The sequence below is a fragment of the Silurus meridionalis genome, chromosome 7, assembly GCF_014805685.1.
Source record: "Silurus meridionalis isolate SWU-2019-XX chromosome 7, ASM1480568v1, whole genome shotgun sequence".
NCBI lineage: Eukaryota > Metazoa > Chordata > Actinopteri > Siluriformes > Siluridae > Silurus > Silurus meridionalis.
This window is the reverse complement of record NC_060890.1, coordinates 15,920,929-15,935,344: the sequence shown is the minus strand read 5'-3', so window position 1 is coordinate 15,935,344 and position 14,416 is coordinate 15,920,929. Positions and strand designations below refer to the sequence as shown.

The following is a 14,416-nucleotide window of genomic DNA, read 5'->3' as shown; positions in this document are numbered from 1 at the left end:
AGTAAAGAGGGGTCTGTAAAGGTTATTGTACTGTCAGTGTAGGCTGATTTGAGGGGTTTTTAATTAAATTATCTTTTACACAATCTTTGTGTAATATGCATGCACAAAATAGACCAAAGTTTTTAGACCCCTGACCAGTCCTATGTGATTTTTGAACATCCCAATCTACATGTAGTTCTCATTTACTGTTATTACTCTTTTTTTTCCCCTATTTATTTTTATTTGTATAGCATTTTTAACAATGGTTGTCTCGAAGCAGCTTTACAGAGATATTTGTACGTTTGTCCCTAAGGATCAAGCTGTGGGAAGGGAAAAACTCAGAGAAACCTTGAGAGGAACCAGACTCGATCAATCCATCATCTGGGTGGTACCTTTGATCTAGATTCAAGATTTTGCTGTGTACTTGTGGAGATTTGTGCTCATTCAACCATAAGGGTGTTGATAAAATAAGGTACTGATGTAGGGTGAGGAGACTGCGGGCGTTCCAATTAATTCTAAAGGTGTTCAGTAAGGTTGGGGTCAGAGCTCTATAGCAGGCCAATCAAGAGCTTTTAAGGCGACCGACGTAAGTCTTTATGAAGCTGGGATTGGCGCACAGGGGAACAGTCATGCTGGAACAGGTTTGGCGCTCCGAATTTAAAGGAAAATGTAATGCAACAGCATCCAACAACTTCCTATCGAACTGCATGCTTCCAAGTTTGTGGTATCAGTTTGAGGAAGAACCACGTCTGATTGGTAAAAGTTCAGGTGTCCCAATATGTTTGTCCATATAGTGCAGCCTGCTCCTAGCGAGAGGTGTAAGATTGACCCGCGCATGACCACGACCAGTTATTAGTTCCACGTGTCGAAAGAATGAACCTGAGCGACTGGAAAATGTGCTGCTCGTTCAGAGATGACGTGTTTTGATGGAACAGGTTTTGCGTTTGCCATGATCCAAGCCCATCTCATTGAAATGTCCTTTAACAGAGATTTATTATCCCGGTCAGCTCAGTAGAGGAGCCCTCACCATGCGGTTAGTCTGTGCATCATATTTCGAGCTCATTATTATTAAAACGGTACCATTAGCTAATTACTCAGCACGCCTTACTCTTCACAATTTATGCCCAGTTCGTGATTAAAAAAGTGACAAAGATAAAATGAATCTTCACCTCATTTTAGTGCGTTTGATTATTCATAAACCGAACAAGGCTGCAATGCTTTATGAATAATCTATAACTAAATCTCAACAAGGACCATTTTATAAATGCAGATGAGCTGAGCGATAAATCAAAAAAAGAATTTCGTTGATGCATGTTGCTGTTTTTTAACACACACACACGTGCGCACACGCATGCACACAAACACAGGAGAGAATAGTTAATGTATCATTATTTATTGAAATTCAAAGACTTGTATGGGTAATATTGTATTTGCAGAATAGTTAGATTGTGTGTGTGTGTGTGTTTTTGCATGTGTAAATGTGGATAAGTTGAAAATTCTCCTGTAGGATTTCTTGTACAATTTGATAGAACTTTACTAGGTGAAGGTGTGTGTGTGTGTGTGTGTGTGTGTGTGTGTGTGTGTGTAAGTAAATAAGAGTAGGGTGCCTCCAGGAAAGGGGAGTGTTTGACAGAAGGAAAACCAGTCAGTATCTGGTGTGACCACCATTTGCCTCACGCATTGCAACACATCTCATTCGAATAGAGTTGATCAGGTTGATTGTGGCCTGTGGAATGTTGGTCCACTTCAATGCAAGGTTGCTGGATTTGGCAGGAAATGGAACACGCTGTCGTATACGCTGATTGATGAGGACGACGAGCATGCAGATGAGCTTCCCTGAGACGCTTTCTGACAGTTTAAGCAGACATTCTTTGGTTATGCGACCCGATAGCTGTCCAGTTGGCTGGTCTCAGACAATCTTGGAGGTGAAGATGCTGGATGTGGAGGTCCTGGGCCGGTGTGGTTACACGTGGTATGCGGTTGTGAGGCCGGTTGGATGTACTGCCAAATTTTTTGAAACGCCTTTGTAGACGGCTTGTAGTCGAGAAATGAACAGATTAGTGAACAATATTTGAGAGAAATTGGCCTTTTGTGTACATAGAAAAAGTCTTGGATCCTTTAGTTCAGCTCATGAAAAATGGGGGCAAAAACAAAAGCGTTGTGTTTAAAGTAAGTGTGTGTGTGTGTGTGTGTATATATGTGTGTGTGTGTGTGTGTGTGTGTATATATATATATATATATATATATATATATATATATATATATATATATATATATATATATATATATATATATACAGGAGTGCAGAATTATTAGGCAAATGAGTATTTTGACCACATCATCCTCGTTATGCATGTTGTCTTACTCCAAGCTGTATAGGCTGGAAAGCCTACTACCAATTAAGCATATTAGGTGATGTGCATCTCTGTAATGAGAAGGTGTGGTCTAATGACATCAACACCCTATATCAGGTGTGCATAATTATTAGGCAACTTCCTTTCCTTTGGCAAAATGGGTCAAAAGAAGGACTTGACAGGCTCAGAAAAGTCAAAAATAGTGAGATATATTGCAGAGGGATGCAGCAGTCTTAAAATAGCCAAGCTTATGAAGCGTGATCATCGAACAATCAAGCGTTTCATTCAAAATAGTCGACAGGGTCGCAAGAAGCGTGTGGAAAAACCAAGGCGCAAAATAACTGCCCGTGAACTGAGAAAAGTCAAGCGTGCAGCTGCCAAGATGCCACTTGCCACCAGTTTGGCCATATTTCAGAGCTGCAACATCACTGAGTGCCCAAAAGCACAAGGTGTGCAATACTCAGAGACATGGCCAAGGTAAGAAAGGCAGAAAGTCGACCACCACTGAACAAGACACACAAGCTGAAACGTCAAGACTGGGCCAAGAAATATCTCAAGACTGATTTTCTAAGGTTTTATGGACTGATGAAATGAGAGTGAGTCTTGATGGGCCAGATGGATGGGCCCGTGGCTGGATTGGTAAAGGGCAGAGAGCTCCAGTCCGACTCAGGCGCCAGCAAGGTGGAGGTGGAGTACTGGTTTGGGCTGGTATCATCAAAGATGAGCTTGTGGGGCCTTTTCGGGTTGAGGATGGAGTCAAGCTGAACTCCCAGTCCTACTGCCAGTTTCTGGAAGACACCTTCTTCAAGCAGTGGTACAGGAAGAAGTCTGCATCCTTCAAGAAAAACATGATTTTCATGCAGGACAATGCTCCATCACACCGTCCAAGTACTCCACAGCGTGGCTGGCAAGAAAGGGTATAAAAGAAGAAAATCTAATGATATGGCCTCCTTGTTCACCTGATCTGAACCCCATTGAGAACCTGTGGTCCATCATCAAATGTGCGATTTACAAGGAGGAAAACAGTACACCTCTGAACAGTGTCTGGGAGGCTGTGGTTGCTGCTGCACGCAATGTTGATGGTGAACAGATCAAAACACTGACAGAATCCATGGATGGCAGGCTTTTGAGTGTCCTTGCAAAGAAAGGTGGCTATATTGGTCACTGATTTGTTTTTGTTTGGTTTTTGAATGTCAGACATGTATATTTGTGAATGTTGAGATGTTATATTGGTTTCACTGGTAAAAATAAATAATTGAAATGGGTATGAATTTGTTTTTTGTTAAGTTGCCTAATAATTATGCACAGTAATAGTCACCTGCACACACAGATATCCCCCTAAAATAGCTAAAACTAAAAACTACTTCCAAAAATATTCAGCTTGTTGTTATTATTATATTCAGGTTGTTGTTCAAATTAAATCCTCAAATAAAATTAATCCTCAAAAATACAACTTGCCTAATAATTCTGCACTCCCTGTATATATATATATACACACACACACACACACACACCCCTGTTGTTCTTTTGCAAATGTTAACTAACTGCTTTTGCCTAAATGTTACTAAACAAAAGTGTTCTGGATGAATATACTGTATATCAGGAGTGTCTGCTGTCTGATGGTGTACAGTAGCTGAGCTTTCTGATGCTGCTGATGTAGTTGCGCTGAGTGAGCAGGAATTCACGTGCGAGTGACCAGTGTGCTGTGTGAAATCACGTAAAGCAGACCCAGACTGTGTCACAGTAAGATCATTACAAGTACATCACTGTATCTAGCATAGAGCTTATTTATGTGCTTGACATGCTGAACTCTGCTAAAAAGCCATTTTTACCACCATTAGATAAGGCAGCAATAAAGCACGTAGGAAAGTTAATCCGGTGCGTCTCAACGTGAAACCGAGGTGTTCTTTTCATATAACAGCATGAGCTGAAGCCTTGTATTCAACTTACACCGTGCTGCTTTGCCAATTGTTGCAGCTTATAATGTGTTATTAAACAACACATGCTTTAAGCTGTTTTCAGAGGTATTTAATGTTGGGTTTATGTTAATCCTGGCTTTAAAGAATGTATAAAGTCTCTTTACCAGCCTCTCTTTTTACTGTTTGTATATGGATTTAGTCACATATCCAGACAAAAAAACTAAACAAAAAAAGAAAAAAAGAATGGGATTTTAATGGCAGAAACCTTAATGACTGTTACAAGGTGCTGACACTGGAGATTCCTTCTTTATATGTTGTGTAAATCTTTGCTATGTCTGTGAGGAGAGGTTTAAACTTGTTAAATAACAATACTTTATTTATTTTCACTAGGGCTGCAGCTATCGATTATTTTAGTAATTGAGTATTCTAACAATTATTCCATCGGGTAATCGAATAAGAAGTACCTTTTCTTTAATAAAGATCAATACTAAAATAGACGAGAAAATAAGACGAACAAGTAATTTGTTTCCTTTTTAGAAAAATGTGCATTTTTATTGATAAAATTGCACACAAGAAAACTAAACCCATTTAGTGCATTTAATTGCCACATTACATCAAAAACAAATATATAAAAAAAATCATATAAAAATCAATTTCAAAATACTTGGAAAAAAAAGGTAAACGCACTGTACGGTTTTTGTGTTGAGTTTAAGAGTTCCAGAGTTTAGCAGGCAGTGCGTCAGTAATAATGGTCCGTGGGGAAACACGGTGCTCAGTGTGTAGTTAAATGGTCCATACGAAGCAATATTTTGTGAATAATTTTGCCCCAGTGCTTTTTTGTATTCTAATTACTTGAGGAATCGTTTCAGCCCCAATTCTCACCTTTTTTTTTAATTTTCATTTTACCTGCAAGTTGTAATCTGCATATAACCAGTTTGTCACAAATAAAAATCAATTCTGTTGATTATTAGCCACACATGCTGACCTCCTGTCATACACATGCACTGTGTTCGAATTTGTTACTATCAATGTAACATATTAGAACGTATCCCCTCTAACACTCACAGGAGCCACTTAGATTTGTAATTTTTTTAATTTTTTATTTTTTTTTTTTACATTTCGTTGCATCATTTGTTTTTGTTAGCTTTTTCACCATCCAGCTTTCCCCCTCATTAGTTTACTTTATTTCTCATGCCTTTTATTCTCACACTCCATCTCTCTACACCTCCCGTGCAGTTCTCTTGTACCTCCGAAGCTGTGCCCACCTCACACTTTAGATCCAGAAAAATAGGCATAGTATTCTATTTTTAAGATCATATTTAGTCTTCGAGCATTTTAATCAAGCTACATGAGTTTGTGGACACCTGGTCATCAGATTCATATGTGCTTTTCAACATTCCATTTAGTCTCCATTTACTCATGTAGGGTGAGGAGGCCCTGGGTGCAGTCAGTGTTCCAGTTCATCCCAAAGGTGTTCAGTAGGTTTGAGGTCAGAACTCTACTTAAGACCCACTACAAACCATGTAAACCCTATTATCATGCAGCTGAAACAGGGTTGGGTCTCAGTTCAAGTAAAGGAAAAAAGGTTGTTCCTCCACATTCATTGAGATCATATAAAAATGTGTGCCTCCAACTTTGTGGTAACAGTTTGAGAAACACTTTTTTTTCATTCAGAAAATTTATATTATGTATATTTTATTAGATAGATTTAAAGCATCACAGTAGCCTGGAGTGAAATGAAGAAATAAATAAAGCAAGTTGTAAGTAAAACATCTTGTGCTGAAGCTGCAGGGATTTTAGCTACGGTTCACCGCCTCCAATGGGATCAGATATGTATCGGATTTGTTTTCCTTATTTGATGTGTGGGAATAAATACGGCGCAGCTCTGGCAGCTACTTTCTGAATCGAATGTTTGCCTGTCAATATTTTCCAAATTCCAAATGCAGATATCAAGATTTATTTATTTTTTTCCCGTTGAAACGTCACCTTTATTTAACAGATCTATTCAATTTAAATGAGATTCAATGGGATGAGGACGGTAGTAGGGTGTTAAAGTTTAAGCATCACAGCTCGATCAAATAAAGGTGGACTGTTAATAATGTTAGTGATGTTAATTAAAGGCTGGTGACCTCATGTCAGTGTGTAGTGTGGAGCAATGCGTGTAGAATCCAGCTGTATTTTCTGTGTCACTGAGCGTCTGAGAGATTGATGCATCCCTTTGCAGCATCACAGCCTCTGGAGAAATGTGCACTCCCACTCCTGCCATTGACCTCGTTTTAAAAATAGACTGTTGCAGTCACCCACATCACGCACCGCAGTTTAACCTTCCCGTCGTGCCCTAAATAAAATATAGAAAATATTTGAGACATTGTTGTTACTGACTAATCACCTTTTGTCTCATTTATTCACAGTGTTTGTTTGTGTGAAATGCAGCACTCGGGTGGTGCATTATGGAAAATAAAAGGTTCCCTAAGGGTTTGCTGGTGGTTGATGGTTTCTAAAGGGTTTTCACCTGGAATCTTTTTAAAAGAGGGAAATGGTTTCTTGTCTGGTTGAACCCCTTAAGGGTGCAGTCAAAGGGCAGGGTTCTGTTTGAGCAAGAAAATCAAAAAACTATGTATTAAACAGGCGATAGTTTGATATGATTCAATTTAATGTTATATGGATAGTGGTTTTTATATATATATATATATATATATATATATATATATATATACACACAGTACAGACCAAAAGTTTGGACACACCTTCTCATTCAAAGAGTTTTCTTTATTTTCATGACTATGAAAATTGTAGATTCACACTGAAGGCATCAAAACTATGAATTAACACGTGGAATTATATATGGAATTATATACATAAAAAAGTGTAAAACAACTGAAAAATGTCATATTCTAGGTTCTTCAAAGTAGCCACGTTTTGCTTTGATTACTGCTTTGCACACTCTTGGCATTCTCTTGATGAGCTTCAAGAGGTAGTCACCTGAAATGGTCTTCCAACAGTCTTGAAGGAGTTCCCCGAGAGATGCTTGGCACTTGTTGGCCCTTTTGCCTTCACTCTGCGGTCCAGCTCACCCCTAAACCATCTCGATTGGGTTCAGGTCCGGTGACTGTGGAGGCCAGGTCATCTGGCGCAGCACCCCATCACTCTCCTTCTTGGTCAAATAGCCCTTGATGCCTTTTCATAGTCATGAAAATAAAGAAAACTCTTTGAATGAGAAGGTGTGTCCAAACTTTTGGTTTTTTATTTTTACACAAAGGACATTGTCCAAAAGCAGCTTTAAAGAGACCAATCGGTTATAAAATTGAAATGTATATATTGGTGCCTATAGGTTTATTGCCTGTAATTTGATCCCTAAAAAGCAGGCCAGTGGCGATGGAACCCATCCTCATCTGGATGGCACCTAATGTCCATTTATCATAGCCACATGCATTTCTTTTTTTTTCATTTATATTTGCATTATGTATTTACCTGACTAACACTCATTAGACCTCATTAGATTCTAGAGTTGAATACATTGAGTTGTGTAGACATTTTTCTCTGATCTGATTAGTGAGCAAAAATGTGTTTTAAGAAAATCAAAATACAATATGTATATAAAGACAATTTGACAAAGAAATACATTATATGGACAAAAATTATGTCCCTTTTCCAACCATATGTGGTTCCTACTCCAACTGTTACCACATGGTTGGAGTCACACTCCTGTATAGGATGTGTTTGGATGCAGTAGCATTAAATTTGAACCGGGAGCATGAAAATGTGCACAAAATGACCTCCAAGAAGATTTTACCTGGTTTGATTGTAAGAGTTTTGGGAGTCTGCTCAAGCCTCAACTCAAGAATATTAAACACCTTTGGGGATTAATTGAAACACTGACTGTACCCCGGGCCTCCTCACCCTACACCAGTACCTTAAATGACTTTAGTAACAGACTTGTGACTAAATAAGCACAAATCTTCATAACCGCACTCCAGAATTTAGTGGAACATCATCTCAGAATAGCGGAGGTTGTTAGAACAGCAAATGGGGACTAAATATAGAATCTATTGCTCTAAAAGCACATACAAATCTTATGGTCAGGTGTCCACAAAGACTTCATTATTGCGTATATGTTTATTCTGCATTTAACAAATTGACAATAGATGTCTCATCTTTTTGTCTTTAAATTAACGAATTAAAGTAAAATAAACGTGTTTTCATATTACTATTAGCCAAACTGATTAAATAAGGTAACTGTAGTCACCATACTGTCTGGATTTAATTTAAAAGCCCTGCTACAGTCTGTAACTTTTTCTTTTTTTTTTTCTTTCCCTAAAATGAGCAAATCTTCTATTGTATAATTTTTTTGTCTATTCATGAAATCAGTGCTATTGGAAAAGGTACATTAGCTGTAATTTATTTTTGTACCTGCTGCCATCGACTGGCTTTTTGTCGTAGGCCATAGCATCATGGCGTCATTCTCTGCTTAGCAGGCTGCAGTTAAGTAAGATAAAGCAGAAAGCGGGTACGATGGCGTATCGAACGCTTTTGGTTAAAACGCTTGTAATCAGAATCTCGCTTATCTTAATTGTTTCCTATTCACTTAAATACACGCTAGCTTAGCAACTTGTTCATGTGAGAACGATGAAGACAGCAGCAGGGAATGATAAGTGCTCTTAATCAATACGTCTTCTAGCTGAAGCTGCGGGTCGTCCTGATCTTGTAAATAGCTCTCGACGATGGAGAGAAATGCCTTGTGAGAGAGCCGGGGTTAATTTATCAGCTGTACTGTTAGTTACTGCAGTCATTAGAGCGCACTCTTCCTTTGATCCTGCCACGAAACATTTCCCACATTCTCCAACTCCTCAGAGATGAACAGAGGAACAGCTCCCAAATTAGAGAAGCACCCCTCTCTCTGTCTCTCACTCTTACACACACACACACACACACACTTTCTCACATTCTGTCTGTCTTTCATGCTTTATTTTCCACTGTCTTGCTGTCACTCGCTTCGTCTTGCTTTGTTTCTGTCTGGCGCTTTATTTTTATTTTTGTCTTTCTCACGCTCACACTTTATCAATCTGGTTGTTTCCAAAATCATTTTTGTACATGCAAATTTTTGGGATGAGTTTCTCTTGTAAATATTCTACACATGGTCAGATGGAGCCCTCACTCCTGCGAAAGAAGAGCTTTCTGTCTTACTCTCACACATACTGTACAGTACAGACATGTTCTTTTATACACCTTTCCTCTTTACGATCTTCATCTCTCTTTCATATAGTAATACCTCGATACTCATCAGTAATTGTGTACCGAATAAGTAGGTGGCAGCATTTTTAACCACTATAGGACTCATGATTTCGACTTAAAACGCACAGGAAGCACAAAAGAGAAGGCTTTGGCACTGTTCGCGAGCCAACATGTGACTCTTCATGCATCAGTGTCACCGTGAGATCGACACAAGTTTCATGTTCCGATCATGCGACGAGTGGCGCAATGTTTTTTTGGCACCAAAGCCGACAGGTTCCGAGGTTTTTACTGTATAGTCAAGGCCAATTGGAAGGGATGATTACTATAGTATAATAACACACCTAAGCCAAATTGCATTGTGTTGCTAGAAATGTTTTAGAAGCGTTCTTGGAATTCTCAGGGTTTTCCTTCTTTGACATTTTATTTAAAACCTGGGAGTGAATAAAACGAGTTGTTGTCAGCAGCTAAAGTTCTGTGGCTGCATTTCGACTTTGCTTGAACTCATCCGTCCTGAATAGGGATCGTACGGAGGTACAGTATCTGCATATGCTTTGATGTCGCGTCTGATGTTCTCTCTAACATTCAAATGTGCATACGAGATGAAAAAGCACGCAGAGACGTTGGGATGAAGAGAGAAGGAAAAGGGGAGATGTCGCACCACACCAGCGCTTGCTGTGGAGTTGACCCACTTAATAAGTACAAATGTCACATGGCACTGTGAAAGGTCACAAAGGTTCAGGAAGGTGATTCTCTCCCACACGGTCCCTCTGGTCACAACACGTGAGTTTAACACAAGTCAATCATTTTAGATTTTTTATTCTTTAAAAAATAGTTTTTATCCTCCTGTAAGAGAACATATTAAATATGATTATTAAATATTTTGGTTATCTATTACAAATCTAAACTGTTCATAGGAGGTGATGTTGGATATGCACTTCCACTCCACATATTCCACATCCTTGTTTATTATCTAAGCTGAGGGGAAAAAAAAAACCAAGAGAAACAATGTGAAGTGAGCTGTGAAAGTCTGAAAATGACCCAGATGCTCGCTGAATATTCAATTCCCGATTACTAAATATCTGATGACTAAATAAATGAATGAGGCGAGTGAGTCATGGCTCCATGGGGGTCTTATCACTCAAAACCTACCCGTAATGTGTTCCTCACAATTAGGGCTGCAACAACTAATCGATAAAATGGCTAATAATCGGTAATTAAATTAGTTGTTAACGAATGCCATTATCGATTATTTGGGCCGCTCAAATTACAGGTTAGCGTGAAGGTAAGAGAACACCACCGCTTGTAAAATGGAGACGAATACAGGGTCAACCGGCAGCAGGAAAAAGTGTGCGTCCCAAAGTCATCCAAGGCAATGGGAGCATTTTATATTAAAATGCAATAAGACTATAAAACCAGCAAGTTATGCAATGCTGAGTTGTGTTGCATGGAAGTACCACAGCGATGCACAAACACACGAAAAGAAAACACACTGGTGTCACGGATGAAGGTGAAAAATCTGCACGGTAAGCAGAAACTGTAGAATCCTCATCGTGTGAAAATGGTACAGTTTAATAAAGTGCTATTGTGTAAACCGTTTGTTTGCTAACTTCAGTCGCACTGGATCTGTTCTGTCGTGACTCGCGAGCATCAGGTTGCGCGCAACATCGCGATGGATTCAATTTTTTAGTCACAGTATAATTATGCATTTGTACACCAATTGCATTTATATGTATTTTTTTTTTTTTATCAAGTTTGTTAGCTCGCTGCGTTTCTCCGGTTCATTCTCTTTTTATAGCATTTGTCTGCTACAACAGTTTTCAAACATGATTTACTTCATCCAAATGTTTTTTTTTTTCTTCAATGTTTGTATGTTTTATTTATGCATATATCATTTAATTATACAAAATGTTATTGATTATATATTGTAGATGCATAAATCTGAACACAACTGTCTTTTTCTTTTTAAAGCATAAATGTTGTATATTATTTTATATTGGGTTTTTTAAGCTCAGTTGTCAAATTGCTCAATTTCATTTTAATTCAGTATTTATTTTTTTCTGCAAAATAATTTAACTGGAAAGTAACTCGCATTACTTTTTTAAAAAAGTAACTTACATATTAATGTGTAAATTTATAAAGTAACGTGCTACTTTACTCGTTACTCCAGAAAAGTAATATTATTACGTAACGCACGTTACTTGTAACGCATTACCCCAACACTGTTCAACTCAATATGTGGCTTTTGCATTTTTTTTTTTAGTACACTTTTATGCATAAATACACTGAATTACAGTTTTATATAGTGTATTATATAACATCAAATGTAATTTTTTATTATTTTTTTTTTAAACAAATGAATCGAAATAAATAGATAAATAATCGTCTGTTTAATCGATTTATAGGGAAAATAATCCCTACTTGCAGCCCCCCACACAATGAACCTGGATGCGTGTATGGCTTTTGCCTACAAAGCAGAAACATTGGCATAATTAATTATATAAAAAAAATATCCGGCCTAAATGTTTTCCTTTCTAGCGGCAGCTTTCTAATACTCTGAGAGAAATACAGAATGATGAAGGAGATATATATTTTATTTAATTTATTTATTTTATAAATTATTTATATATTTTTTTGGTTATAGTTAACCACCAACCATGAAGAAGACAAAAGAAAGTTTAGTTAGAAAATAAAAGCATTTGGGGTAGATTAAATGGGCCATTTCTGACTTCTACAGCCAGTATATCACAACTATACTAAACTCATACATTATATTAACAAAAGAGCTGTTTATGGTTCTTTCTTTAAACTATTACCACAAGGTTGGAGGCACACAAGTGTATAGGATGCCTTCAGATCAGTGGAAGCTTTAAATGTTCCCTTCACTTGAATGAGGAGACCCGAACCTGCTCCAACATGACAATGTCCCTGTGCACAAAGTCAGCTCCATGATGTTTTTTTACACGGTCTAAAGTGGAAGATCGTCAGTGGCCTGCTATAGAGCTCTAACCCCGACCCTATCAAACATCATCTTCTAGCTGAATTGGAATGCAGTACATCAGTACCTGACTTTAGCCCATGTGGCTAAACGAGTTTCCATAACCACACTTCACAGGAACATCCTCCCAGAATAGTAGAGGTTATTAGAACAGCAAATAGAGACTAATGTGGAATGAGATGCTCATAAAGTAAGAAGATTTTTTGTATGGTACAAAATTGTAGATTTTCGCTCAGGATTTAGTCTATTGCAGCACAAATAGTCCTTTTCAAAGCTTGACCTTTAGGATATTTTTGTGACTCTTGGATGACCCTCAAGAATTCTCTCCCCTATCATCTGAGATTGTAAGTTTGAATCCCGATGAGATCACAGCAATCCATGACTAGGAGTCCAACAGAGCATAATTGGCCATGCTCACTGGGTGGGAAAGCTGGTATTACTCTCTCTGCTGTCAATTAGAGCAACACTAGACACTCATGTGCATCTGTGGGCTTGTGTAGAGGAGGAAAGTTGGGCGAACTCTTGCTGGTGTGTGGGATTTGGGATCAGTGACCAATTTGGGAGAAAATGTGGCTATAAATCCAAGTCACAATTGCAAGACAGGCACAATGCACAAATAAGTAATAAGCTATAAAGTAAACAAACATCATATCTTATTCCCAAGGAATATATTTACTTCAGGTATTTCTTTAAAATAAAAAACATATTTAAACACATCCCATGTTCTCGAAGGGATTCTGAGAAGGTCGACGCTTGCTGCTGACCTGGAAGTACTTGTGACATCATACTATACTGTGAGACTATTACTTGGACAGCTGCATTCACTTCCTGTCCTGTGCTACATCACATAGGTGGCATTTGCCAAATCGCTCTTGGCGACTGCATTCCATAGGTCAGAGTTTAACACTTTAGATTTATAGCATCCTGTTGGGCCTGAGTGAGGAAATGAGACTCTTCTCCACAGAAACCTTCTCAAATAATCACTGCCTAGAGGATGATTTCTGCATGTCATTATCTTTTAGACTGTGTGGCCATCTCATGCACAGATTTATTTCCAGGCATCTGACTGAACTTTTTCACTGTGTGCTGAATATTCCTACAGTCTGCACAGTCCTACAGTAGCGTTTCACAAAAGTGGCGTAGATCGTGATCTGGGACTGTTGCGTGAACAGGAAGGGACAGAAGGCCAGTGCATCTCAAACCGAATGTAGCATTCAGACATATAGCACTGGTGGTACAGCGAAGCACAGTGAATTTGCAGAGTAGTGATATTTTTCCTCTATTAATCTCTTCTTTCAGATGCACTGAGATTTACTTATTGATTAGCTCACATCCTGCATGCCGAGGCAAGCCTGTACTTTCAAAATTGGAATAGATTTTTCCTTTTACATTGATTGGCTCAGGTGACAGCTAATGACTCAGACTGTGTGTGTGTGTGTGTGTGTGTGTGTGTGTGTGTGTGTGTGTGTGTGTGTGTGTGTGTGAGAGAGAGAACTTCTACACTAGCAGAGCCTACTATTGTCTGTCAAGTGTATTTATATATTTTTTTAGCTTTTATGACTGAAGATTTGTGTATGCATTTGGTATGTTTTTGCATGTACGTACATATTTTATAGATACTGGGGTGTGTGTGTGTGTGTGTTTGTGCACATTTGAGCATATTGTGGGGAGAAATGCAGGCTGATCTTATTTTCTACCCGAGTCATTGCTCTGCTATAAAGGGAAATAATTCACGCACAATAATCACACAGTTTCACTATAATATATGAATTATGCTACAAGAGAAAAATGTCTAACGAAGATGGTGGTTTATCTATGTAGATTAAAAATGAAGATAAAACAATGTGTTTTGCTGTCATTTATTTATTTATTTATTTATTGCTGAGAATGACTAATAGCTTGGAAAAGAATTTACGTATGGGAAGGGTGCTTTTGAT

At 38.2% G+C, this 14,416-nt stretch overlaps 1 protein-coding gene across 1 annotated transcript in view; it reads left to right on the top strand.

Moving 5' to 3' along the window:
* Positions 1 to 14,416, top strand: part of znf438 (zinc finger protein 438) — a 45,804-nt gene that overhangs the window by 24,122 nt on the left and 7,266 nt on the right. The window lies entirely within an intron of this gene.